Raw genomic sequence first — 26,838 nt, 5'->3', positions numbered from 1 at the left:
CCTGTGATTGAGCCATCGTCCAGGTGCAACCATGGTGGAGCTGTCCAAAAAAGTCAAGCCACAGGCTGCCATATTCATACTCACAGAATCGTACATAACACTTAACATCTCAGACACATCCATCACCATGCCGGAATAGGTTCTGTCCCACGAGAATGACAGAGCCACCAGAGCTGGCAGTGCTGTGCTATACAGTAAGAAGGGAATGGCCCTGGGCGTCCTCAAAATTGACACTGGACCCAATGAAGTATTGTGGCAACAGGTCAAAAATCGGCAAAGAATCCTCCTACTGATTACAACCGTCAGCAAGTGGAGAATCAGTAGTCCTCCATGTTAAATACCACTTGGTTGAACCACTAACGGTAGCAAAGGCACAGCATGTATTCTGGGTTCAATATCCAGCACCACGAGTGGCTCGCCAGTATTATCAATGACAGAGCTGGCCGAGGCCTGACGGACGTATCAACACAGCTGCCATACTGGGCTTGGGGCGGGTGGTGAATGAACAAACACGAGGGAAGAACCTGCTTGACGATGTGCTCAGCACTCTACCTATCAAAGATACGTCTGTCCAGGACAGCATTGGCAGAAGTGAGCACGGCGCAGTCCTTGTGAAGAACAATGGGTATAAATTTATCTCGTGCGATAACGAACAAACAAGTGGTATTGCATCAGTCGTTGGTTGTACACCCAGTCCGATATTCAGTTCTATTGCAGTCCATGGCCCAGAAATTCGGGTCGGGGGCTTCCCGCAGGTGCACTTACCAAGCGCGCTGGCTGTTGAGCTGTGGGCCACCGTGGTATTCCGATCCTGGGCCTCCTCCAACTGCCGGCGCACAGTGCTTGCGTATCCCAGGGGCGCAGTTAGTTCGAAGCATCCCCTGGGATCACGTGGGCCATGGAGAGCCAAAGGTAGCAGGGAATGCTTTATTCATAAATTTGGCAGGAAGAGCTGTCAAACCTATAAATACTATAAGCCCCAAAACAAAACTAAAACTTCATATAATTTTTTTTTAAATCACATTTTTAAAATAGCTATAAATTACATGCAATAACTATTTTAAACAATGATTTGAAACTCTGAAAAAATGTATTACATTTTCTAACGGGGCTAAAAATAAACTTACCCTTCTTTAAAGTATTTTTTTTAAACTGTGGAAAAAATGTTTTGATTTTAATTAAATCACCACTTACCTTGTTTAAAGCAGGCCATGCACCTGCTTTTTAAAAGTGTAACTCCTGGAGAGTTACCCTCCCGGAAAAACCTGTAAAAGAAAACATAAGCTCGATGTGCACTCGGTGACTCTCCGGCGCACACGTTCCACCTGTCAACCCCTTCTTTCAAGGGAATGGAAGCCCCAGTTTTCCACGCATGAGCAGTGCATGCATGAAACCGGCATTTTCGTTGGGCCTACGCATGAGTACCCAGCGCATACTCACCCGTGGGGACCTGAATTTCTGGGCCAATGACATTGAATATCGAGAGGGGTGTATAACAGGCGGCCATTGCGATACCGCCAGATTTGTGCTAAGACGCTATTCTAATCCCAAGTCTGTCTTCAGGTTGATTATTCCCTCCATCCTCTCGTGTGACTCTAATACCGTGCAAAGTGGGATCGATTAGGAACACATCAGGTAGCCCAAAACTGGGCGTCCAGAAAGCAAAGTGAGATATTAGCAGCAGCAGAATCGGATACTCTGTATAAACCTGCTGCACATATATTCACATAAAATAGTCCATCAGTATGAATTAGCTGTACATCCATGGACATGCATCATCTATGTTATGTCCACTGTTTAATCAGCCCATATTGGCCCAAAAGGAAGGACACTGCTCCTTAAGATGTGACACAATTTTAAGAGGAATTAAATATTTTAAGGTTGATAAGTCCATTATAAGTTGGCCACACAAACCTGGGTTGTAGTTGAAAAATATTCACTTCAACGCAGCATATTCCTTATTGGCAATGATGCATGTACATGCTCCATCTAAAACCTCACCTGAAGTTGGCATCTTTAATGACCGCCCGACATCACCACTTTATAATATGATCAGTCCCAGCTACGAGGAGCGTATTGTGTTGTATTTTTCCTTTTATTCCCTGCACTTTTAATCAGTTGTTGCATTGGATTGTCACAGGAATGTTGCTCCTGCGACAAAGGCTTTCAAATTGCAATGTGCCTATACAAAGCAGGTAGCAAAGCAGAATCCCCCTCTATACTGTTTCAAAAAAGCTTTAGGGCATATATTTTAAGTGAGTTAATGCTGCCATTAAAATACCGGATAAGGGATCTGTTGTGTGTCTGTGTGCTAATATTCGTATGGCATTTCTGTCATTTAATCTGAAGCCTAACTCACACAAGGCGTCCATTGCTGAACTGAAAAAATATTTCTATTCCCCCTAAAACAGCCACCTAGACGACAGTGTGAATGCCCCTTGTTTAACCTTTAATGGTACACTATTATGGACATTGCTTGTTACTGACTGCCGCGCGCTGCGGACTGGATAAGCAAAGAACACGTTAAGCAAAGTATTATTCCAGCCTACAGGAAGAAAACACTCACCCCATTAATCTGGGGTGCATTGTGAGTCAGTTTTCACACATTACAGGCAAAATAACAACCAAATATTTCGTTTTATCTCACCGTCTATTTCCCTTGGGATATAACATTAACTGAGATTATTCCATATTGTTCTCGTTCTCAACAGCAGCAATCGATGCATATTCAATGTCATCCTGCTCCTCGTCCTCGTGTTCTTGAACCCTGTCTAGCTGGTTCCCACTGCCAAGTGAATATATATGGGCATATTGGACACCTCGTTTCCATTAGACTCGCATCACATCTGCAAAAATAACAAGAGATACTTAAGTATTACAATATCAGTTTACCTTTGATAAATGTCACAGTTGCAGAATCAATAACACGTTATAATGCAACACTTTTCTAATGTTGGCCCAATTTTCCCACTGCCTACATAAGTGCTGCCCAATACCCATTGATGCCTTGTTCCCAGAAAGCTCCTGATTAAGGTGTCCTGTTAAAACACTACCTCTATGAATATCCGAAAATGTGGGACAGGAAATTACCAACTGGCCCATTGAACTTGTCCCATACAGTCTTGATGTCTAATGCATGACCATATAGACACTCCCTACCCACCCGGGGCCATGCAATCTACTGAGAGGACCGAGAAAAAAAACAGATAAAAGCCCAGGCCAATTTGGGGTAAGCGTTTGGAAAATTCCTCTGCGACATCTTTAGGCGATCGAAACTGTCCAGGAGACAACATTGTCCCCGAATTATACCTGCATCGTGTACCATAAATTGAGTGTGTAATACTGAATGAGGGTTCGAGGCTTAGTCAGTAGGAGAAAGTAACATATTTTTCCTTGATGCTTTTTGGATTGTTTTCCACGAAATGTTCTCCCTTGTTCTTGCTATTCTCACTCTTTTTCAACCTTCCGTTTGATGTCTGGAGGCTGAGGGGAGGGGACGTTGAGCCAGGGTTATTTCCCACGAGAGGCGCAATGTGCTTGAGAGCAGAAATACACAGGGGGCGATATTCATTATAGTTCCATTTGGGGTACTTACTTTGAAAATTTGAGAAAATTAGCACCAGGTGCATTTCTAAGTTAGTTCTTTGTGCGCCAAGAAGGAAGAGGGGCGCTAAATCAAACAGAGTGCCGGGTGAGCAGTAATCGAGGAAAAAACTGGAACAAGAAATATAAGTTTATTTTTTACTTACCTCGGCCATCTCGACTTTAGTCATCGCTCCTGCAGCAGCCGGCCATCCGATGCTACCTCCTGCAGCTGACGGTTTTTTGGAACGGCACTGCTGCAGACGGCGACAGTCAATTTTGGGTTGGTGGCACCAGCAGGGCACTCGCGAGGCTGAGGACGCTGTGGATATCACGTTTCATCAGTTGGTCACACCGCAGGCAAAGGTTGGACAGGCAGAAAGGGAATGGGTGACCAAGAGGCAGAGTATTAGGCACAGGCAGATAGTGCAGTGGTCCCCTGTGGACATCCCCCTCTCAAACAGATACATCACTTTGAATACTGTTGGGGGAAGGCAGCGGCAGCCAAATTCCTGGCACCAGGGGTGGGTATGCTGCACAGGACGGGAGGAAAAAAAGGGGTAGAGCTATTGTAGTAGAGGATTCTATTGTAAGGGGAATAGATAGGTGTTTCCGCGGCCGCATACGAGATTCCAGGATGGTGTGTTGCCTCCCTGGTGCAAGGGTCAATGATGTCTCAGAGCGGCTGCAGAACATCTTGGAAGGGAAGGGTGAACATTCAGTTGTCGTGGTGCACATAGGTACCAACGATATAGGTAAAAAGCGGGATGAGGTCCTAAAAGCTGAATATAGGGAGTTAGGAGGTAAATTAAAAAATAGGACCTCAAACGTAGTAATCTCAGCATCGAATTCTTCATTAAGATGGAGAATGAAGTAGTCGACTCAGAGGCTGGGGTCCTAAATTTAAATAAAGGAAGCTACGATGGTCTGAGGCACGAGTTGGGTAGGATTGATTGGGGAATGTCACTCAAATGGTTGCCAATGGATAAGCAATGGCCAACATTCAAAGACCGCATGGATGAACTACAAAATTTGTTCATCACAGTTTGGCATAAAAATAAAACAAAAAAGGTGACTCAACCGTGGCTAACAAGGGAAATTAGGGATAGCATAAGATCCAAGGAGAGGACATATAAATTGGCCAGAAAAAGCAGTAAATCTGATAATTGGGAGCAGTTTAGGATTCAATAAAGAAGGACAAAGGGATTAATTAAGAAAGGGAAAATAGAATATGAGAGTAAGCTTTCAGGGAACATAAAAACTGACTGTAAAAGCTTTTACAGATATGTGAAGAGAAAACGATTGGTGAAGTCAAGCATAGGTCCTTTGCAGTCAGAATCAGGGGAATTTATAATAGCGAACAAGGAAATGGTTGACCAATTAAATATATATTTTGGTTCTGACTTCACAAAACAGGACACAAATAATCTTCCATAGATGTCGGGGAACATAGGGTCTGATGAAAGGGAGGAACTGAAAGAAATCAGTATTTGTAGGGAAATGGTGTTAGGGAAAATGATGGGATTGAAGGCCAATAAATCCCCAGGGCCTGATAATCTACATCCTAGGGTACTTAAGTAAGTGGTCCTAGAAATAGTAGATGCATTGCTGATCATCTTCCAATATTGAATGGAATCTGGAACAGTACCCATGGATTGGAGGGGAGCTAATGTTACCCCACCATTCAAAAAATGTGGTAGAGAGAAAACAGGGAGTTACAGATCGGTAAGCCTGACATTGGTATTGGGGAAAATGCTAGAGTCCATTATAAAATATGTAATAGCAGTGACAGGATCGGAAAAAGTTAACATCGATTTACAGAAGGTAAATCGTGCTTGACTAATCTACTGGAATTTTTTGAGGATGTAACTGGTAAATAGATAAGGGAGAACCAATGGATGTGCTGTATTTGGACTTTTAGAAGGCCTTCGATAAGGTCCCACATAAGAGATTAGCGTGTAATGTTAAGGCACATGGGATTGGGGGCAAGGTATTGACTTGGATAGAGAAATGGTTTGCAGACAGAAAGCAAAGGGTTGGAATAAACGGGTGTTTTTCCGAGTGGCAGGCAGTGGCTAGTGGGGTACTGCAGGGATCGGTCCTTGTACCCCAGCTATTCACAATATATTTTAATTATCTAGAAAAGGGAACTAGATGTAATATCTCCAAATGTGCAGACAACACAAAGCTTGGTGGGCATGTGTGCTGTGAGGAGGATGCCGAGAAACTCCAGGATGATTTGGACAGGTTGGGTGATTGGGTAAAAGCATGACAGATGCAATATAACGTGGATAAATGTGAGGTTATCAACTTTGTTGGCAAAAACAAGAAGGCAGATTATTATCTGAATGGCAATAGATTGGGAGAAGGGTAAGTGCAACGAGATCTGGGTGTCCTTGTGCACCAGTCGCTGAAGGTAAGCATGCAGGTGCAGTAGGTGGTTAAGAAGGCAAGTGGTATGTTGGCCTTCGTAGCGAGAGGGTTTGAGTACAGGAACAAGGATGGCTTGCTGCAGTTATACAGGGCCTTGGTGAGACCACATCTTGTGTACTGTGTGCAGTTTTGGTCACCTTATCTGAGGAAGGATGTTCTTGCCATGGAAGGAGTGCAGCGAAGATCCACCAGACTGATACCTGGGATGGCAGGAATGACGTATGAGGAGAGATTGGGTCGATTGAGCTTATACTCGCTGGAGTTTAGAAGCATGAGAGGGTTTCTCATTGAAACTTATAACATTCTAACAGGACTAGACAGACTTGATGCAGGAAGGATGTTCCCGATGGCCGGGGAGTCCACAACCATGGGGCACAGTCTAAGGATAAGGGGTAAGCCATTTAGGACAGAGATGAGGAGAAATTTCTACACCCAGCGATTGGTGAACATGTGGAATTTTCTACCACAGGAGGCAGTGGAGGCCGATTCATTAAATATATTCAAGAAGGAGTTATATATATTATTTAAGGCAAAAGGGATCAAGGGATATGGGGAGAAGGCAGGGTCAGGGTATTGAGTTTGGATTATCAGCCATAATCTCATTAAATGGCGGAACAGGCTCATGGGGCCGAATGGCCGACTCCTGTTCCTATCTTCTAGGTGTCTATGTTTCTATGAATGGCGGAGCAGGATCGAAGGGCCGAATGGCCTACTCCGGCTCCTAATTTTCTATGTTTCTATGTCTCACTGTCTTTATATTGAACAGTAAAATAAGAACAAATGCAAGACCCAGTGTTAAAATGTTGAGTCCAGGAATATGCTATCCACGTGGCTATTGTAAATAACCAAGTTGGATGTGGCAGAACATTGTGATATTGTTTACAAAATACAAAGATTGAAGTACAAAATACAAGAGGATGTTGTCATACCAACTCAGAACCAAAACCGTGCCTACAACCGCGGCTGCCGTTTTCTCCATGCAATATGACGTTTTCAGCTTCTGGCAACAAATAGCGACGAACCGATCCAAGGTGAAAACGACTGTTAACCAGAAAGAGAAGCTGCTGAAAGCATAAGCTAGGACCTTTTTGAGACGGCACCCCGGAGTAACGGAAAAGGCTCTGACTGGCAAGTAAATGCCAATGGCCCAGTTCAATAGCACACCGACGATACTGACCAGTAGATCAGCGACAGCCATGGCCACCAGATAGCGAGTGACGCACTTGGAGAGACCGCACTTTCCCCGGCACAGGATTACAATGGCCACTATGTTAACTGCAAGATAGAGTGTAATCAGTGACTAGACTCCCAGGAGTAAGCATCAGGATTTTGTCTGAAATTCAATTTACAATTGTCACTATGCCACTATGGGTAATTTGAGAGCGGCTTCAAGCTATAAAATAAAGTACAACTTAGAGTAATGTGTACAGTTCTGGTCTCCTTACTATAAAGAGCATATCTAGTCACTGGAGAAGGTGCAGAAAAGATCTACAAGAACTGAAATGGTGCAACTATCAGGAAGGATTGAACAGGTTGGGACCATTTTTCTAGAATAAGAGAAGGCTGAGGGTGACCTGGTAGAGGTTTATATATTAAATGTGTTTGATAGGGTAGACGTTGATAATATGTTTCCATCTGTGGGGATGACCAATGCCTCTGGCCACAAGCACAAAATCAATTCGGGAGTTCAGGAGAAAATTCTTTACCCAGAGAGTGGTGAGAATGAGGAACTCTCTACCACCTGGAAGTGTTGAGGCGATTCGCATAGACACATTTATGGGGATGCGAGATAAACACCTGGGGAAGAGACGAAAAAAACATTGATCCAGAAATTCGGGTCCGGGGCTTCCTGCGGTTGCACTTACCTACCGCGCCGGCCGTTGTGCTGTGGGCCCGCGTTGAATTCCGATCCTGGGCCTCCTCCAACTGCCGGTGCGCAGTGCTTTTGTATCCCAGGGGCGCAGTTACTTTGATGCGTCCCCTGGGATCACGTGGGCCATGGAGAGCCAATGGTAGCAGGGAATGGTTCTTTCATAAGTTACCTGTTCAACCTATAAATAATATAAGCTCCAAAAATCACTAAAACCTCAAGTAATTACTTTTTAAATCACATTTTTAAAATAAACTATAAATTACATGAAATAACTATTTTAAACAATAATTTAAATTATGTAAAAATTAATTACATTTTCTAAAAAATAAACTTACCTTTCTTTAAATTATGTAAAAATAATAAACCTATGGAAAAAATGTTTTAATTTTAATTAATTCACCAGTTACCTTGTTAAAAGCAGGCCTTGCGCCTGCTTTTTAAAAGTGTAACTCCTGGAGACTTACCCTCCCGGAGAAAATTGCAAAAAAACCGGAAGTTCGATGCGCACATGCTGCCTCTCTGGCGCACGCATTCCACCTGTCAACCCCTTCTTTCAGGGGAATGGAAGTGCCAGTTTCCCGCGCATGCGCAGTGCATGGACGAAGCTGGCACTTTTGTTGGGCCACCGCGTGAGTACCCCGTGCGTACTCACCCTTGGAGACCCGAATTTCTGCACCTATCTGAAAGACGTGGCTTTTCCGGTTACAAGTTTCCACTTCGATTTCAATCAGTTTCCTTTCATCCTTGCATCTAGAATGTAGATAAACAACACAGGGGAGAAGGGAATTAAAGGCTATTCTGTTAGAGTTCGATTAAGAGAGGTGGGAGGGGGCTCTTTAAATAAGATTACATAGGACATGTGGCACAGAAACAGGCCATTCGGCCGAACAAGTCCATGCCGGCGTTTATGCTTCACTCGAGCCTTCTCCCATCTTTCCTCATCTAAATCTATCAGTATAACCCTCGATTCAATTCTCCCTCACATGCTGGTCTAGCCTCCCCTTAAATGTATCTATACTATTTGTTTCCACTACTCCCCGCGGCAGCGAGTTCCACATTCTCACCACTGTCTGGGTAAAGCTGTTTCTTCTCATGTGCAGCATAAACTCCGGCATAGAGCATATTGGGCGGAATGGACAGTTTCTGTGCTGCAGACTCTATGTGCGTGACACACGCAGCAAGGGATGGGAATGAGGTAGTCGCTTATTTATATAATGAGCAAGATGACAATAAAAGGACTCGCCCGAAACACCAAAAGCCGCAAGAATAGTTAAATAAATGTTATACACCGGAGACTGAAGTAGTTCATTCATTTTCTGCTAGATTCAGGCTGTGAAGACAAGGTTTCGGGGACACGCACCGCCATATGTTAAAAACCGTCCCTGATATATACTTGGGAGAAGTCTCCAGTGAGTCAATTATGCAACATCATTACTGATGTTAGTGATATTCATTTAAACAAACAATTTGCTTTCACTTTACGGGATTAAAGTAGTCGAGCAGATATAAATGATGTCACAGCATTAACGACACAATATTATTTTGATATTTCTTTGGCGATAAAAGTCTTGTCCATCAGGCATATGTACTTGAAAGGATTCTAATTGTAACCCATCTTAGCCAGGCTTCTGTGGCGGATCATACAGCGAAGTTGTTCTCCTTTTGGGGAGTTTCTTGAGGAGGGGCGGGTCTGTGTGTGGGGGTCTTGTGGGTCTGTGTGTGGGGAGTGGAAGTGGAGTTTCCGTGTGGGTGGAGGGCCGGCTCATTGTGGGGGAGGGGCGTCCTTGTGCTTTGGATGGGCGGGGTTTATTGGGGAGGGGCGCTCTGCGTGGTCTGGAGGGTGTAGAGATTAGGCCAATTAGTAGCTTATCTCTATTCTTTCAAATAATCAGGATCGAATGCAAAACCAATGTGCTGGGTATATTAGGCCGGATATTCCGATCCCTACGGGTGTGTATGCGCTGTGTACTCACCCATAGGGACATCGGAAATGCTGCTTTCAGGCATGCACTGGGCATGCGCTGGAAACTGATATTTCCGATCAATCAGATCCTCCACCTGCCCGGGAGAAGGGCCTCTGCGGGTTGCGAGTTCCACTTTTTGGAGACCCTCCACCCGCAGAAAACAGTTACAATTCTTGTGCCTGGCAAAAGCAGGCGTAAGGCCTGCTTTTGCCAGGATAAGAGTTAAAAAAGTGAAAAAAAAATGTTTCCACTGATTTATCATTTAAAAATACTTTAAAGAAAGGTAAGTTTATTTTCAGCCCCGTAAAAAAGTGTAATTCATTTTATCAAAAATTTCAATTTTTGTTTAAAATAGTTAATTTATGTAGTTTCAAGTCATTTTAAAAATGTGATGTTTTAAAAAAAAATGTTTTTAAAGTTTTACTATGTTTTGGGGGTGATCTCCATTCATATATTTGACAGGCCTTCCTGTCAAATGTATGAAGGGAGATTCCCTTCTCTGATTGGCTCCCCATGGCCCACGCGATCCCAGGGACGCTGCAAACTACCTGCGCCTCTGGGATACGTGGGCGCTGCGCACCGACAGTTTGGAGAGGCCCAGCATCGGAATTGTGCACCTTCCGGCAGCCATCAGGTAAGGGCGCAGATTTTTCCAGATCACAGCCCTCCGCCCGCGGGAGGTCTGCGAACGGGATATCTGGGCAATTTTGGTTAATCAGTGTTTAAGGTGGAATCTAACATGCTAATTATACAGCAAAAACATACGGCCATGACAAGCAGCTGGTACCAGTCCCGATTGGACTGGCGTGCATGAACAGTTCTTTTGCGACCGGCCTCTCTCCCTCTCAACTAGACCCTCCGAGTTGCTAAGCATGGATCACTCTCAAAAGAGCGTTCGACCAGCCCAACTTCTGAATGGCTCTCGCCTCCACCGTCTGGGTGGACAAGCACTCAGGGTGTTACTCTTATTCTCTTTTTAGGGCTGTGCTCGAGGCCAAATTATTGACAAGACCATCTAACATATACAGGTTTCACTAAAACCTCATTACCCAATGGGGCATCGAGTTCTTTGGGGTTGATTTTGTGGAACCTGTCGGGAAGAAGGCAGGACTTCCCCTTTCGGGTTTCTGACCCACCTACTTCGACTTCCGGCCAATCTACGCGAGTTTCCCTTGATTGAACTTGTTGAGCCCGCCCAGCGGGCTCAGCAGGCCAATTAAGGGCCACCCGGCAACAGCTGACGTCACAGACTGAAATTTCATCTGTCAAGATTTCTGACAGATGAAATATCAGTGTCTCACAGCTGTTTCATGCTGTGAAGCACTGACAGTCTGATTTCTAAGATGAGCCCTTCTACGCAGGCTCTGTTAGGAATCTCAGTGGCACTAAAAGCTGCAGGCTGTCACTTTTGACAGATCGCAGCCGTTCAGCTTTAAGTTCTGGCTGAGTGATGCGCTCCCGATGACTCCAGGAAGAAAGGCTGTGAAGGTAAGTAATGGTAAGTAAATGTTCTTTACGCACTTTAGACACACCAAACACACTTATCTTTACACTCATGCACCCATCACTCACCTGAGCACCGCCATCTCGACCCCTCCAATTCATTCAACCCGACGGCCCACCTGTTCAAACTGGCGTGGTATGGAGCCGTCGGGAAACTCACACGAAAACCCTCAAAATGGGGATTAGGCTAAAAACTGGCTGTTAACTACCTGGCACTAATCCCTTCCTGCCTGGTTTTCGTGGGTCCCAGTGCGGGGCGGGTACACGCTGCCCCTGAAACTTACGTGGGGCGGGGTTTTGGGCGGAATGGTGCTGGGACCCCCAAAGTCGGGATTTCCCCCCCCCCACCACCACACGCCTGAATCCCCGACTGACGGCTCCCCGAAAATCTAGCCCTTTGTCTCGATTCTTGGATGAATGCCCTCTCCAATAGGGTCCCATTAACTCATCAAATGTGTCTTCTTGTTTAGTCTTTCTGCAGGTTCTTCCTTTGGAACTCGTGTCTTATCTCTCTTTGTCCCTGTCCTCCCTGGCACAACAAGTACCAGGACTGACTTCATGCCCTTTTACTCAGGAATCCCCAGCTACAGTTGTCCCATTTATAGGACCCATGGATTGCAGGGTAGCTAATGTTACCCCACTTTGCAAAAAAGGTGGTAGAGTGAAAACGGGGAATTATAGACTGGTAAGACTGACATCGGTAGTGGGGAAAATGCTAGAGTCCATTATAGAAGATGTAATAGACAAGCACTTGGAAAACAGGGACAGGATCGGAAAAAGTCAACATGGATTTACAAAAGGTAAAACTTGCTTGACTAATCTACTGGAATGTTTTGAGGATGTAACTCGTAAAATAGATAAGGGAGAACCAGTGGATGTGCTGTATTTGGACTTTCAAAAGGCTTTCGATAAGGTCCCTCATAAGAGATTACCGTCTAAAGTTGAGGCACATGCAATTGGGGGCAAGGTATTGACTTGGATAGAGAACTGCTTGGCAGACAGGAAGCAAAGAGTTGGAATAAATGGGTTTTGTACTGCGTGGCAGGCAGTGACTAGTGGGGTACCGCAGGGATCGGTCCTCGGACCCCAGCTATTCACAATATATATTAATGATCTAGAGAAGGGAACTAGATGTAATATCTCCATGTTTGCAGACGACACAAAGCGGGGTAGGTGTGTGTGCTGTGAGGAAGATGCCGAGAAACTCCAGGATGATGTGGGCAGGTTGGGTGATTGGGCAGAAGCATGGCATATGCAATATAACGTGGATAAATGCGAGATTATCCACTTTGGTGTCAAAAACAGGAAGGCAGATTATTATCTGAATGGCAATAGATTGGGAGAAGGGGAACTGCAACGAGACCTGGGTATCCTTGTGCACCAGTTGCTAAAGGTAAGCATGCAGGTGCAGCAGGCGGTTAAGAAGGCAAGTGGTATGTTGGCCTTCGTAGCGAGAGGGTTTGAGTAAAGGAACAAGGATGTCTTGCTGCAGTTGTACAGGGCCTTGGTGAGACTACATCTTGAGTATTGTGTGCAGTTTTGGTCGCCTTATCTGAGGAAGGATGTTCTTGCCATTGAGGGAGTGCAGCGAATATTTACCAGGCTGCTACCTGGGATGGCAGGAATGAGGTATGAGGAGAGATTGGGTCGATTGGGCTTATACTCGCTGCAGTTTAGAAGAATGAGAGGGGATCTCATTGAAATTTATAACATTCTGACAGGACTGGACAGACTAGATGCAGGAAGGATGTTCCCGATGGTCGGGGAGTCCAGAACCAGTGCTCACAGTCTAAGGATAAGGAGTAAGCCATTTAGGACAGAAATGAGGAGTAATTTCTTCACCCAGAGAGGAGTGAACCTGTGGAATTCTCTACCAGAGAATGCAGTGGAGGCCAATTCATTAAATATATTCAAGAAGGAGCTGGATATATTTCTTAAGGCTAAAGGTAGCAAGGGGTCTGGGGAGAAAGCAGGGACAGGGTACTGAATTTGGATGATCAGCCATCATCGCATTGAATGGTGGAGCAGGCTCGAGGGGCCGAATGGCCTACTCCTGCTCTTATCTTCTACGTTTCTATGTCAGCCAGACTTTATCTCACTTTCGTCTAGCAAACGGCCCCATCCTAAGATAGATACCTTAATCTCCTCAAATTCCTTTCATTCTATGTCTTTTATCCTTTTTAACTTGTAATTATCCTTAGAAGCAATTTTGTTAAGCTAACTCCAATTCCTGCCTGAATATTATATCATACTTGTTAGTAATAATAGAAGCAACGTAGGCATTGTGCCTTTGTTAGTCCAATTAGAGAAACATAAACAAGGTTGAAATCCTAACTTGCAAAGAAGATTATTTATGACTGTCAAACTGCAGAATGCTATAACATGCGCAGGGAACCAAAACACAAGCAGATTCTAAGCATTTATCGAATTATTCTAAGACTAGCCTGAAGAGACTTTTTGTCTCCAGTTGTAACACAATCATGTAAACACAGTGACGCAATAAAACTCACTACACACTTCGTTTGAGTATAAAGCAATGCTTTAATAAAGTTGTTTCAGAACATGGAGGTTTAGTTGTACTTCACTAGTTCCTTGTCTTACAAAATGTCCCTGGCAAGCTGGGCCCACGCCCGAGTGTTTATACAACTTGGACGGCGCCACCAGCCGGCCGTCCAGCGTTATTTCATGACTACTTTCTTGAATGATGAGATTTATAACACACAGCATTGCTCACATCGCAGTTTCATCCACACAACCATATATAATTTGGAAACCCCTGATTTCTCATAAGGGGCACTCTGTGTATGGGGAAAGGCAGACGGTAGGGTGAGGGATGTGTCAGTGTGAAAGGGAGGGGCGAGACCGTGTGGGGTTGGATTTCTGTGGGACAGGACTGTGTTGATGAAGGGAATGGGGCGAATGGGTTTGGCGGGTAGGGATGGGTTGATGTAAGGCAAGGGGTGCATTTAAATGGGGTGGGTTCCAGTTTCCATTTGGGCATTGCTCTCACATGATGTGATACAGAGCTCCACAGAGAGAAGCAGGAGCCCAGGTTTGATCTTCGGCTTCTGCTGTTAGCTTAGATCAAGAAGCATGCTATTGATCTCCAAACAGATCTGGCAGGCAGTAGGTTCCAAATCCGGCCTGTGCTGATTTAGTTGAACACAGCCAGAGTGCTACTGAGCAAAGATAAGCAGAAGAGGCCCAATATCCACCCCAGTTTGTTCTCATATGGCTGATCTCACCCAGTATTGTACTGAGTGCCACACAGATCAGGAAGGATCCAGGCTCCATGCGTGCCATGTGCTGTTAGCTAGTCACAACCTGCGAGATATTGGCACCAATTTTCTGCCAGCCGTCGGGCGGCTTTTCAGGCAGGCGGGGGCCGAAAATCACTGAAATAGGGTGTCGCGACCACACCCCCACCTGATTCCCCGCACCGTCCGACTTTTGGACCGTCGTTTCTCCGCGAGCCGATCCAGTCCCGCCCGCCGCTGGCGGGACTGGTCATCGGGACCCAAATGACCAATTTTTGGCATGTTTAATGCCTTTTTAGGGTGTCCTTGCGATTTTCAGGGATGCCCCACGCTAAACACGCCTGCGGGGCACCCCGCTGATGAAACCTGGCGTGAAGCTCTTAGCCAGGGCACAGTTATCAAGGAATACCCGATAATTGTGCCGAACAACCTGCCCAGCAACTTTCAGGATGTCCTCAACAAGTGCGTGTGTTTGGAGGACAAGGCACGCTGGAGCCCGCAGCAGCTGCTTGAACATTCCTTTGTGAAGCCCCCAGTGGTGCGTGCCCCTTCCCCCTGCAACGAGAACAGTCCAGCGGATTCAGCAGGAGGAACAGATTGCGCAGAAACTGTTATCCCAAACAGCCGGCTCCTCACTGCTTCACTCTGCCCAGACACCCAGAGGCAGCTGTCGTGCTATTACAATGAATTTGAGGAGCTACAGCTTCTGGGGAAGGGTGCCTTCTGAGCTGTTATCAAGGTAAATAGTAAATTAGATGGCTGCTACTATGTTGTTAAGCGCATCCTGGTGAACGCCACCTATAAACAAGTCCGCAGAATAAAGGGTGAAGTGACGCTGCTGTCGCGTCTAAACCATGAAAACATTGTGAGGTACCACAACGCCTGGATCGAGAAACACGAAATCCAGCCCGACTCGGATCCAGCCACGGAAAACTCGCAACAGACTCCATCTCCTCTCGAATCGGACCACCAGAAAAAATTGAGGTTGTCAGATGACATTGAAAAGAATGCCGGCTTGCTTGCTCTCAGCTGCAGGTCATTCGGGACAGCTGCGGTTTAAATGGACAGCATTTGTATGTTGAAGGACCTTGCTGTTGAAGGCTTGGGGCTACTTTTTCAAGGCTTAGGCACAGCTGTGGAAGGTTGGAGCCTCACTCACTTCTCCAATGTGATCTCCTGGGAAGCCCCTCTCGCCACCCTCACTCAGCGCTTCCTCTGCGGAGGCATCTACCAGAAGCATGGGACACCATTTTTCCTGCCCTTCTTGACATTAGAAGATCTCCTGCAGCAGAGGTGGCAGCAGCAGAACCAGGAAAAGCAGGATGATTTCCAGCAGCACCAGGCTGCTGCTCACTCACCTGAAGCTGCACAGGCCACAAGGGGCCAGCACTTGGAAGTGGCTTGAGAGCACATTGCTGTGCTTGAGGGGGCCATGGGGAACCGTATCTGCACTGGCAGTCCTACTCAGAAGGACTTCCATGAAGGTCTGGTTTCTCTGTTAAATAGATGGCAAACGCTCCTCAAGAGATGTCATTCTGTTATGAGCACTCACCATGTTTTCCGTACCCTGGCGAGTTATCTCCTCCATGGAGGTTGCCAACCTTTCCATGGTGATGCGTTCCTGCGCCAATGACTCCACAAAGGCTCTGCTCATGGTCGCTATGGACTCCTCATTCGGTGCGCACTCGCAGCGACCCTGGAGACAAAACCTGCCAGAGACTCCTGCATCTGTGCATGGAGATCCATCACCCCTTCTCTTGTGGATGGACCCAGAGGCAGAGTGTCGACATGCAGCGCAGCTGAGCTGAGCTGGCAGAGTCCGGCGCCCTCTGACGAGAGCTCTCCACTGCTGTCCCTGTCTCCAGAATCTGCTGCGGCTCACTTGTGACAACACTACCCTATGTCCCGAAGGTCCCCCCGAAGTGTGAGTGTCTGCGCTGGTGTTGGGTGCGCTTAATTCTGCTGATGCTGTGCCGTCAGAAGTTGGAGCTTACTCTGAGGAGACTGGCTGCACAGGCTCTTCCTCCTCCAGAGTGGGGATGTGTGCTCTGGATGGTCCTGTGGGGGAGTAGAGGAAGGAATTAGAGATGTGATGCCAATGTTACATGAGCATTCGAGTTGACATCTGCTGACACCTACATCCATGCAGCCTTGGTCTCAGTGGGAGGCGTCTTTCTGCCTGACCTAGGGCAGAGGAACTCCCTGTGGGCCCTAACCCCATCCAATAGTACCTGCAGTGAAGCTCGTCGAATTTGGAGGCAGCTCTGAGTCTGGCACTGTCCACAGCTGCTGAAGGCTCCTCTGCCATCCTGCATGGTTCGTTTGGAAGCCAACAGAGGAAGCAATGCTTGCTATGGAACTTGAATGCACCACGAATGATGACATGAAACTGTGGGGCTTCCTGACTGGAAATGAACAATTAGCAAGGCTGCCCACATGCTGGAAATTAATTGGCCACTTGAGGGAAAATTGCGTGCAGCTGGCTGACCCATTTTTGTGTGTGTCAGAACCCCACATTCGGGGGAATCCGACCATTTCACACACAATCCACAAAATCGGGCCCACTGAGTCCCAGATGGGGCAGAAATGGTCCAAGTTTTCTTCAAGGCCTTTGCTGAATTTGGTTCTCGGCCAGACACACCGTGTGGAAATGGTTTAATATCCATCCCTAGCCTGTGCTGCTTTAGATGATCTCACTCAATGTGGTGCTGAGCCATATGCAGAGATGGAGCGGCGCAGAGTCCATTCCTGTTAGATGTTAGCTCAGCTCACCCAGCATGTTACTTAGAACATACAGAGCTGGAAGGCTCCAGATTCTAACATCCGCCTGTGCTGATTTATCCCACCCCAACCCCCACCCGAGGTCTTACTGAGCTCCACACAGGCCCAAGTTCCATTTCAGCTTTGCATTGTTTGCTTCTCTCACCCCCTGTGGTACTGAGCCTCACAAAGACAGGAAGGACCCGGGTTCCATCGCCATAAATGCGCTATGCTAAATACCACCAGTGTGGTATTAAGCGCCACCTGGAGCAGGAAGGGCCCAGGCTACAATTACCTCCGTGCTGGATATGTTCCTGAACCACACACATTAGACAAGAAGGGCACAAGCTCCATTCCCATCCTGTGCTGGGTTAGTAGGTCCCATCTGATGCACTACTGAGCCACCTGCAGATCAGAGAGGGCCCAGCTCTCGTCCCCAGCCTCTGGTCACTTAGCTGATTTCACCCAGTGAAATACTGAGGCCCCACACAGGAAAGTAAGTGTCCAGGTTCCATCTTGAGCCTGTGCTGTTAGCTCAGCTCATCTAGCGTAGTATTGAACCCCACAAAGAGTTGGAAGGCCGTAGGTTCTAAATCCCGCCTGTGCTGCGTTGGTTGACCCAAGCCAGAGTGGGACTGAACTCCAGACAGTGCAGGAAGCGACAATTTTCCATTCATGCCTGATCTGACGTCCTGTGGTACTGAGCCCAAACAGTGTAGGAAGGCCCAAGCATCTTGCCCGGCCTGTGCTGAATGAATTGATCTCACCCACTGTGGTACTGAGCTCCACACAGAGCAGACAGGAAACCGGTTTCTTTGCTGCCATTTATTGTGTGGTATTGAGCCCAACACGGAGCAGGAAGGGCCCAAATCTCATTTCAGGCCCATTCTGCATTTGGTACTTGGACAAGCACAATAGCAGAAGCACAATGGCTCAGGGTCCATCCGCGCCCTTTAGTGAGTGAATTGATCTCTCCCCTTATGTTACTCAGCATCAACATAGTTTAGAAAGGGCCCAGCATGCATGACTCGGCCTATGACATTAATTAAACATACCCAATGTAGGACTGAGCTCCATAACGATCAAGAAAGGCCTGCGACCCATCAGTGCCTGGTCTATTTGCAGAATTCACTCCCTATGTTAATGAGATCCAAACAGAGCAGAAAGGCCTGGTACGAATGCCAGGCATCTGCTCAGTTAGCTGTTCACACTCAGTAGCAAGGAGCTCGATAGAGAGCAGGAATGATCAGAGTTACATCCGCGGCCTATGTTGAGTTAGGTAATCTAAGCCAGTGTGGTAATGAAACCCTTGCTTCTAAGCCCGGGCTGTGCTGAATAAGTTAATCCCAACGAGAGTGGTGCAGAGCCATATTGGCCAATAATGCTGCGGCTCCATCCTGGATTTTCTTGCATGGCTTCACCTACTTTGTTAATGCAGTCCACAGAGAGAAACATAGAAACATAGAAACTTAGCAGATAGGAGCAGGAGTAGGACATTCAGCCCCTCGATCCTGCTTCGCCATTTAATGAGATCATGGCTGACCATCCAATTTCAGTACACTGTTCCTGCCTTCTCTCCATATCTCTTGATCCCTTTAGCCTAAAGAAATATATCTATCTCCTTCTTGAATATACTTAATGAATTGGCCTCTACGGCCTTCTGTGGTAGAGAATTCCACAGGTTCACCACTCTCTGGGTGAAGAAATTCCTCCTCATCTCTGTCCGAAATGGCTTACCCCTTATCCTTAGACTGTGACCCCTGGTTCTGAACTCCCCGACCATCGGGAACATCCTTCCTGCGTCTCGCCTGTCTAGTCCTTTCAGAATTTTATAAGTTTGAATGAGATCCCCTCTCATTCTTCTAAACTCCAGCGAGTATAAGCCGAATGGACCCAATCACTCCTCATACATCATTCCTGCCATCCCAGGTATCAGCCTAGTGAATCTTCGCTGCAGTCCTTCCATGGAAAGAGCATCGTTCCTCAGATAAGGGGACCAAAACTGCACACAATACTCAAGATGTGGTCTCACCAAGGCCCTGCACAATTGCAGCAAGACATCCTTGTTGCTGCACTCAAACCCTCTCGCTACAAAGGCCAACATACCATATGCCTTCTTAACCGTCTGCTGCACCTGCATGCTTACCTTCAGCGACTGCTGCACAAGGACACCCAGGTCTCATTGCACTTCCCCTTCTCCCAATCTATTGCCATTCAGATAATTATCTGCCTTCCTGTTTATAACACCAAAGTGGATAACCTCGCATTTATCCACGTTGTATTGCATCTGCCATGCTTCTGCCCAATCACCCAACCTATCCAAATCATACTGGAGTTTCTCGGCATCCTCCTCACAGCACACACGTCCACCCAGCTTTGTGTCATTTGCAAACTTGAAGATATTACATCTAGTTCCATCGTCTAGATCATTAATACATATAGTGAATAGCTGGGGTCCAAGGACCGATCCCTGCGGTACCCCATTAGACAATGCCTGCCCTCAGAAAAAGACCCGTTTATTCCAACTCTTTGCTTTCTGTCTGCCAACCAGTTCTCTATCCAAGTCAATACCTTGCCCCCAATCCCATGTGCCTTAATTTTACACGCTAATCTCTTATGCATGACCTTATCGAAAGCCTTTTAAAAGTCCAAATACACCACATCCACTGGTTCTCCCATATCTATTCTACCACTTACAACCTCAAAAAATTCCAGAGGAGCCCAGGTTCTATTTCCAGCCTGTGCTGTTAGCTCATCTCACCCGGCGGGGTACTGAGAAGGGTAAATATTTCAACCGAGGCCTCTGCTGAGGTGCATGATAAGAGGCGGTGTCGTACAGGGCCAGGCACAGCAGGAACGGCCTCTGTTCCATACCCAGCCTGTTCTCAATTTCCTGATCTCAATCTTAGGGATTTAGCAATAAGTGTGGAGCAATCAGTACTTCGAGACTGCTGCATTAGATCAGGCATCTTAACTGCGTTTAGCTGCCTTGTTTCCAGAACCTTTATAATCCATGTCTAACAAAAATGTATCAACAATAGCAAAATACTGCGGTTGCTGGAAATCTGAAATAAGAACATAAAATGCTGGAAACATTTCGCAGGTCAGGTAAGATCGAGGAGAGTGAAACAGAGTCAACGTTTCGGTCGACGACGCTCCGTCAGAACTGGAAATGGTGAGAGAGGAGCGATTTCTAATCAGGGGCAGGGACGAGGGGAGGAAAGAACAAGATAAAGCTCTGTGGCAGGAAGGCAGGAGCGATGGCCTGACAAAAGGGATGATGGTGCAAGGCACAAAGAGTGGTAAAATGATAAGTTAAGAAATAAAAGCTGACTCTAGATGAATTTTGAATGGCGATGGCAGAATGAACAGCAGCTACCACGTGAGAAGATAAAGGGAAAAACAATATAGGGGCCGAGAATATAGTCAGAAATTGTGGAACTCGATGTTAAATCTAGAAGGCTGTAAAGTGCCTAATCGAAACTTAAGTTGCTGTTCCTCCAGCTTACGTTGAGCTTCGTTGGAACAGTGTAAGAGGCCGAGGATGGAGAGATCAGAGTGGAAGTGGAGTGTAGAATTAAAGTGACAGGCAACTGGAAGCTTGCGGACTGATTGCGGATAGAAAACGCTGTCAATTTCCGTCTTGAAATTTTAAATTGGAATAGCATCCACCATGTTTAGTGAAAAGCTCCCGATGTACTCTAATCTTTGTGTGAGAAGTGCTTTGTGCCATCATCCCTACCTCGTTCTAATTATAAGGTTATGCCCCCTTATTGTGGAATTCCGCAACACAGGAAATAGTTTCTTTCTATCTACCCTATCAATTACTTTAATCCTCTTAAGCGCCTCAATTAGGTCACCCCTCAATCGTCTATACTCAAGGGAATGGAAGCTTAGTCTTTGCAACCTGTCCTCTTTAATTAACCCTTTTTGGCACAGTATATTTCTGAAGAATCTGTGTTGCAGCCTTAAACACAGGAAATTACTCCACACAGTTACAACAAAAAGTCACATGCACGGGGCGCAGTGTGATCATCACAACTACATTTATAGAATTTAATTGGAAGAAGATGGCTGTCACATTTAATACATGAAACAATACCGTGGAAATTATTCTGTGCAATATTATGCTTTGATGCAGGAGATAGCCGGTTAATTTCAGGTAAATTAACGGACATATGTAATTGGCATGTGCATTTTAAGCTGCGAGGAGACTGATAGCATCATTTCCGGGTTTGTATATGGCAGAGCTCATGCTTAAACTTGAGTAAGGTTATTCCAAATCAATGTGCTGACTTTCCGTACCCTCACCCCTTGGCCCAGAAATTCGGGTCGGAGTCTTCCCGCTGATGCAAGCCCCCGAAAGCACTTAGCTGGCACGCCGGCGTGGCGTGGGTTTCCGATCCTGGGCCTGCTCCAACTGCCGGCGCGCAGTGCTCGTGCATCCCAGGGGCGCAGTTAGTTCGATGCGTCCCCTGGGATCACGTGGGCCATGGAGTGCCAATGGTAGCAGGGAATGCTTTATTCATAAGTTTGACAGGAACCTATAAATACTATAAGCCCCAAAACATCACTAAAACCTCAAATAAATTTTATTTACAATCACATTTTTAAATTAACTATAAATTAAACGAAATAACTATTTTAAACAATAATTTAAATTTTTGTAAAAATTATTTACATTTTCTAACGGGGCTAAAAATAAACTTACCTTTCTTTAAAGTATTTAAAAATAATAAACCTGTGGAAAAAATGTTTTAATTTTAATTAATTCACCACTTACATTTTTAAAAGCAGACCTTGTGCCTGCTTTTTAAAAGTGTAACTGCCGGAGACTTACCATCCCGGAGAACCCTGCAAAAAAAAAGGTAAGTTCGATGCGCACGCGCTGCCTCTCCGGTGCACGCGTTCGACCTGTCAACCCCTTCTTTCAGGGGAATGGAAGTTCTGGTTTCCCGCACATGCGCAATGCATGCACGAAACTGGCACTTTCATTGGGCCTACGCATGAGTAACCCGTGCGTACTCACGTGTTGGGACACGAATTTCTGGGCCAATAGCACATATACATTTCCAGTAGGGATCAATGGATAATCATTTGGAAGGGTAATCCTGGCTGATTTTCAGCCTTTCCAGCAATTTCTTCAGCCCCACCATCACTCGGCGTAAAGCTCAGCTAAGTCAACACACACCCGAGATCGAAGCTGGGCTTATGTTCCACTGTAAGACATTGCTTGTATCACCTTGCAATTCTATTTTCGGGACGAACGTTACCAGATCAACCACTGGCTTTTGGGTGTTTCTCATAAAACCCGTGTAATAAAATTCAACAACATTCAGTTGTTATGGCAAAATTTAGAATTAAAAACAACTCGCTCAATTTGTTTATGCAAACGAGTGGAAATAACATCAGTAATGATGTGACCTAATTCACCCACTGGAGCCTTCCGTGTGGCCCAGAAATTCGGGTCGGAGGCTTCCCGCGGACGCAAGCCCCCGACCTGCACTTACATAGCGCACGTGCCATTGTGCTGTGATCCCGCGTGGAATTCCGATCTTGGGTCTGCTCCAGCTGCTCATGTGCAGGTCCCAGGTATTCCAGAGTTGCAACTAGTTCGCAGCGTCCCTGTGATCACGTGGACCATGGGGAGCCAATCAGAGCAGGGAATCTCCATTCATAGATTTGACAGGAAGACCTTCCTACATATCTGGCAAACTAATCTGTCAGGGTGGATGTGTTTGCTGAATAGTCATATATCCTGTGGTATCCACTCAAAGACTAAAGCTAACCTATGTTCATATTACGTATTTTATGCAATAATTAATTGAAATTATAGTCTTTCATCTCCAACATGGACCACATTTCCCAAACCGACATATTGAACTGGATTGCTCTCTGATCTCCAGAATGGACAGTTCATCTGATTGTAAATACGTTTTGATAGGTGCTGCATTTCTCTTAAACTTCCATTGGGTGTAGATCGATATCCTCAGTCCAAATGTAGGAGTTGAATTTTGGCAAGAAATAATTGTTTACTTTTCTCTTCTTTTATGCTGCTATCAGGTGCCACAGCCTCTTTCAGCCATCGTGTACCTGTTCTGTTCCACATGTGCCCCCTGATAGTGAGATTTAACAGTCTTTTAACCACAGATGTTATTTTATAGGTAAGCTCGATCCTGTCCTCACTAGAATGTCCCACTCAAATGCTTTCCACCCGTGATGGTCATAAGGAAGAACACTGGGCCAGAAATTCGGGTTGGAGGCTTCTTGCGTGTGCAAGCCCCTGACCTGCACTTACCTAGCGCGCCAGCCGTTGTGCTGTGGGCCCGCGTGGGATTCCAATCCTGGGCCTCCTCCAACTGCCGGTGCGCAGTGCTTGCATATCCCAGGGGCACTGTCAGTTGGAAGCGTCCCCTGGTATCACGTGGGCCATGGCGAGCCAATCGTAACAGGGAATCTCCATTCATAAATTTGACAGGAAGACCTGTCAAATCTATGAATAGAGTTCGGCCCCAAAATCTAACTAAAGCTTCAAATGCATTTTTTTTTTAAATCATATTTTTAAAATAACTATAAATTACATAAAATAAATGTTTTAAACAATAATTTAAATTTTGAAAAAATGAATGACAGTTTACGGGGCTAAAAATAAACTAACCTTTTGTTAAGTATTTAAAAATAATAAACCTGTGGAAAAATGTTTTAATTTTTCTTCATTCTCACTTACTATTTTAAAAGCAGGCCTTGCAACTGTTTTTTAAATGGGTAGCTGTTGAAGACTTACCCTCCTGGAGAGTCCTGGAAAAAAGCTGAAAATCCAGGCGTACGCGCTGTCTCTCCGGCGCACACGGTTGACCACTGTACTCCTTCCATCAAGGGAATGGAAGCTCTGGTTTCCAGCGCATGCACAGTGCATGCACAAAACCGGCACTTCCGTTGGCCCTACGCATGAGTACCCAACGCATACTCACCTGTGGGGACCCGAATTTTGGCCCATTGATTGGCGTTATTTCATCTCTGATTCTGGTTGTGTTACCTGCATCACAACCTCTGAGATGAAAGGGCAGTTGAGAAGAGGAAGAATTCTTGATTTCCATCTCTGAGTAAGTCTGTATAAGAAAGGACATTGGCATAGAGTTTGCAGTGTGTAGTATGCCATCAAATTGCTATTGAATTGGCCGGCAAGTTTGGAAACGTGGGAACTGTCAGTGTACGCATTGAGGGATCATCCGAGCGGTCAGCGAATAAACAATTTCTGGCACAGAGTTTGGATATTTGCCCACCAACTGCCCATCAATTGTGTATAGAAACTGCATGTTGATTCAAACGGGCAAAGGACATGTTTGTAAAAGCGTAAGGGGATATCTCAGGCTTGTTGTAACTTTTTCATCGCGGATCGTATCACGAGTTTTTCTTGTTTCTACAAAGATTGCAGTTTTAAGGAGAAGTTGAGAATAATTATCAGCAAAATTATTTGTTTCCTAACAGAACTAAGATTTGGTGACGTTGGTGGAAATAAGCTAATTAGGAATTAATTTCCAATGCTGTACAGCAATTGTCATTAAATCTGATTATGGGACTCCCTTCTGAAAGGATGTAAAATCTAATTCTGTTTCCTTATTGGACTACCAGGCTGAGCATTTATTATGGATTATCATATTTATTTTAAAACTTATTTCTAGTCCATTTGAAATAATGGTGTTTCATTTCAGAACCAATCTTTCTCCTTCTTACGACATCCAAATATCATGTTAACTTAACCCAGAACATTTACATCTTTATTGGATCTTCAAATATTCTAACGTGAAATCTACATTTATTAGAAAGGTTGTTTCCATACTGGATGCAATATCTTAGATATAAATCTTAACTTTGTTCGAAAGTGTAAAATGACTAATGATGAGTGTGCAGATCGTTTAACATCTCACCCTATTGTTATTTACATTCAATTTAACGGGGAGAGATAGAAAACCGGCTTCCGACTCGCTATCTCTCATTTTGCAGCATCGCTCAATGACAGGATTTACCCCAATTTCTGATGTTCAACCTATTGCTTCTTGTCAGTAAAGTCTGCCAATAATTTTCTTGCTCTCCTACCCAACGCTACAGTTAACATGGTGGCGATTGCGATCCTGTCCCGGGGAAAGTGCGGTCTCTCCAAATGCATCACTTGCTACCTGGTGGCCATGGCAGCGGCGGATCTGCTGGTTGTCCTCGCTGGTGGTATACTCAATCGGATTATCGACATTTACTTCCCGGGAAATTATCTGTCGCTTACTTCGGTATGTCGGACCAAAACGGTCCTAGTTTATCTACCCAGAGACTGTCCTGTCTGGTTAACAGTCGCATTCAATTTTGAATGCTTTATGTTGCCAGATACTGAAAACCAAATATTGCACCCATAAAACGGCAGCTGCGGTTGCAGGCACGGTGCTCGCTCTGAATTGTTTTGAAAGCATCCCCTGGTACTTTGTATATGAACCTCTGTATACGATTAACAACATGCCGTGGTATTGCCGTTTAAGATCAAGCTTTTATACTTCACCCCTTCAGCTAGCATTTTCCTATTTGGAATGCATAGCGACTCCTTTTCTGCCATTTTCCTTATTTTGCTACTCAATGCTCTGACCGTGAGATATATCTTAGTGGCCAGCAGAGTCCGCAGGGCATTGCGGGGTAACACCAGCACTGAAAATAATCCTGATCCTGAGATGGAGAACCAGAGAAAATCCATCATTTTACTCCTCAGCGTATCTAGCAATTCTATACTGCTATTGCTGATATACATGATCCATTACTTGTATTATCCAATTACTGATTCCAAATCTTACACAGGTTACAATGACCCAGTTTATATCCTTCAAAAAACCGGATATATGCGCCTGCTTTTGAGCTGCTGCATAAACACATTTATTTATGCAGTGACTCAGGGTAAATTCAGAGAGGAGTTTATAAAAATGGTGAAATATCCGGTGAATCAGATTGTTAAGTTTTTAGATAAATAGTTCAACAGTAGGCTTGATTGGATTACAATTAAACTTAGAACATAAGATGTCGGAGCAGAAGTATGCATTACAGCCCCTCGTGCCTGCTCCAACATTGAATAAGATGAAGGCTGAGCTTTTACATCCACTTAATTTTCTCGCCGTATCCCAATATCCCTTGATTCCCTTCGTGTCCAGCAATCTATCGATCTCAGTCTTGAATACACTTAAAGGCTGAGCTTCCACAGCCACCTGGCTTCGAGACTTCCAAAGATTCACCACCCTCTCATTGAATGAATTCATCACCTTCTCAGTCATAAATATTCGACTCCTTATCCTGAGACCACGACACCTATTTCTAGATTTTCCAGCCATGGTATACAGCCTCTCAGCAACTGCGCTGTGATGTTTTCCTAGACATTCATATGTTTCAATGAAATCACCTCTCATTCTTCTCAGCTCGGGGGAATATTGGCCCATTC

The 26,838-nt window shown here is 45.4% G+C and overlaps 1 pseudogene; it reads left to right on the top strand.

Annotated features, from left to right (window-relative positions):
- Nucleotides 1-155: 155 nt before the first annotated feature.
- Nucleotides 156-26,377, top strand: LOC147109934 (uncharacterized; annotated as a pseudogene).
- Nucleotides 26,378-26,838: the final 461 nt, after the last annotated feature.

This window comes from Somniosus microcephalus, chromosome 12 (genome assembly GCF_052327205.1).
Source record: "Somniosus microcephalus isolate GS21.2 chromosome 12, FLI_Smic_1.0, whole genome shotgun sequence".
Lineage (NCBI taxonomy): Eukaryota > Metazoa > Chordata > Chondrichthyes > Squaliformes > Somniosidae > Somniosus > Somniosus microcephalus.
The sequence above is the reverse complement of the archived record's forward strand: the minus strand, read 5'-3'. Positions and strand labels throughout refer to the sequence as shown.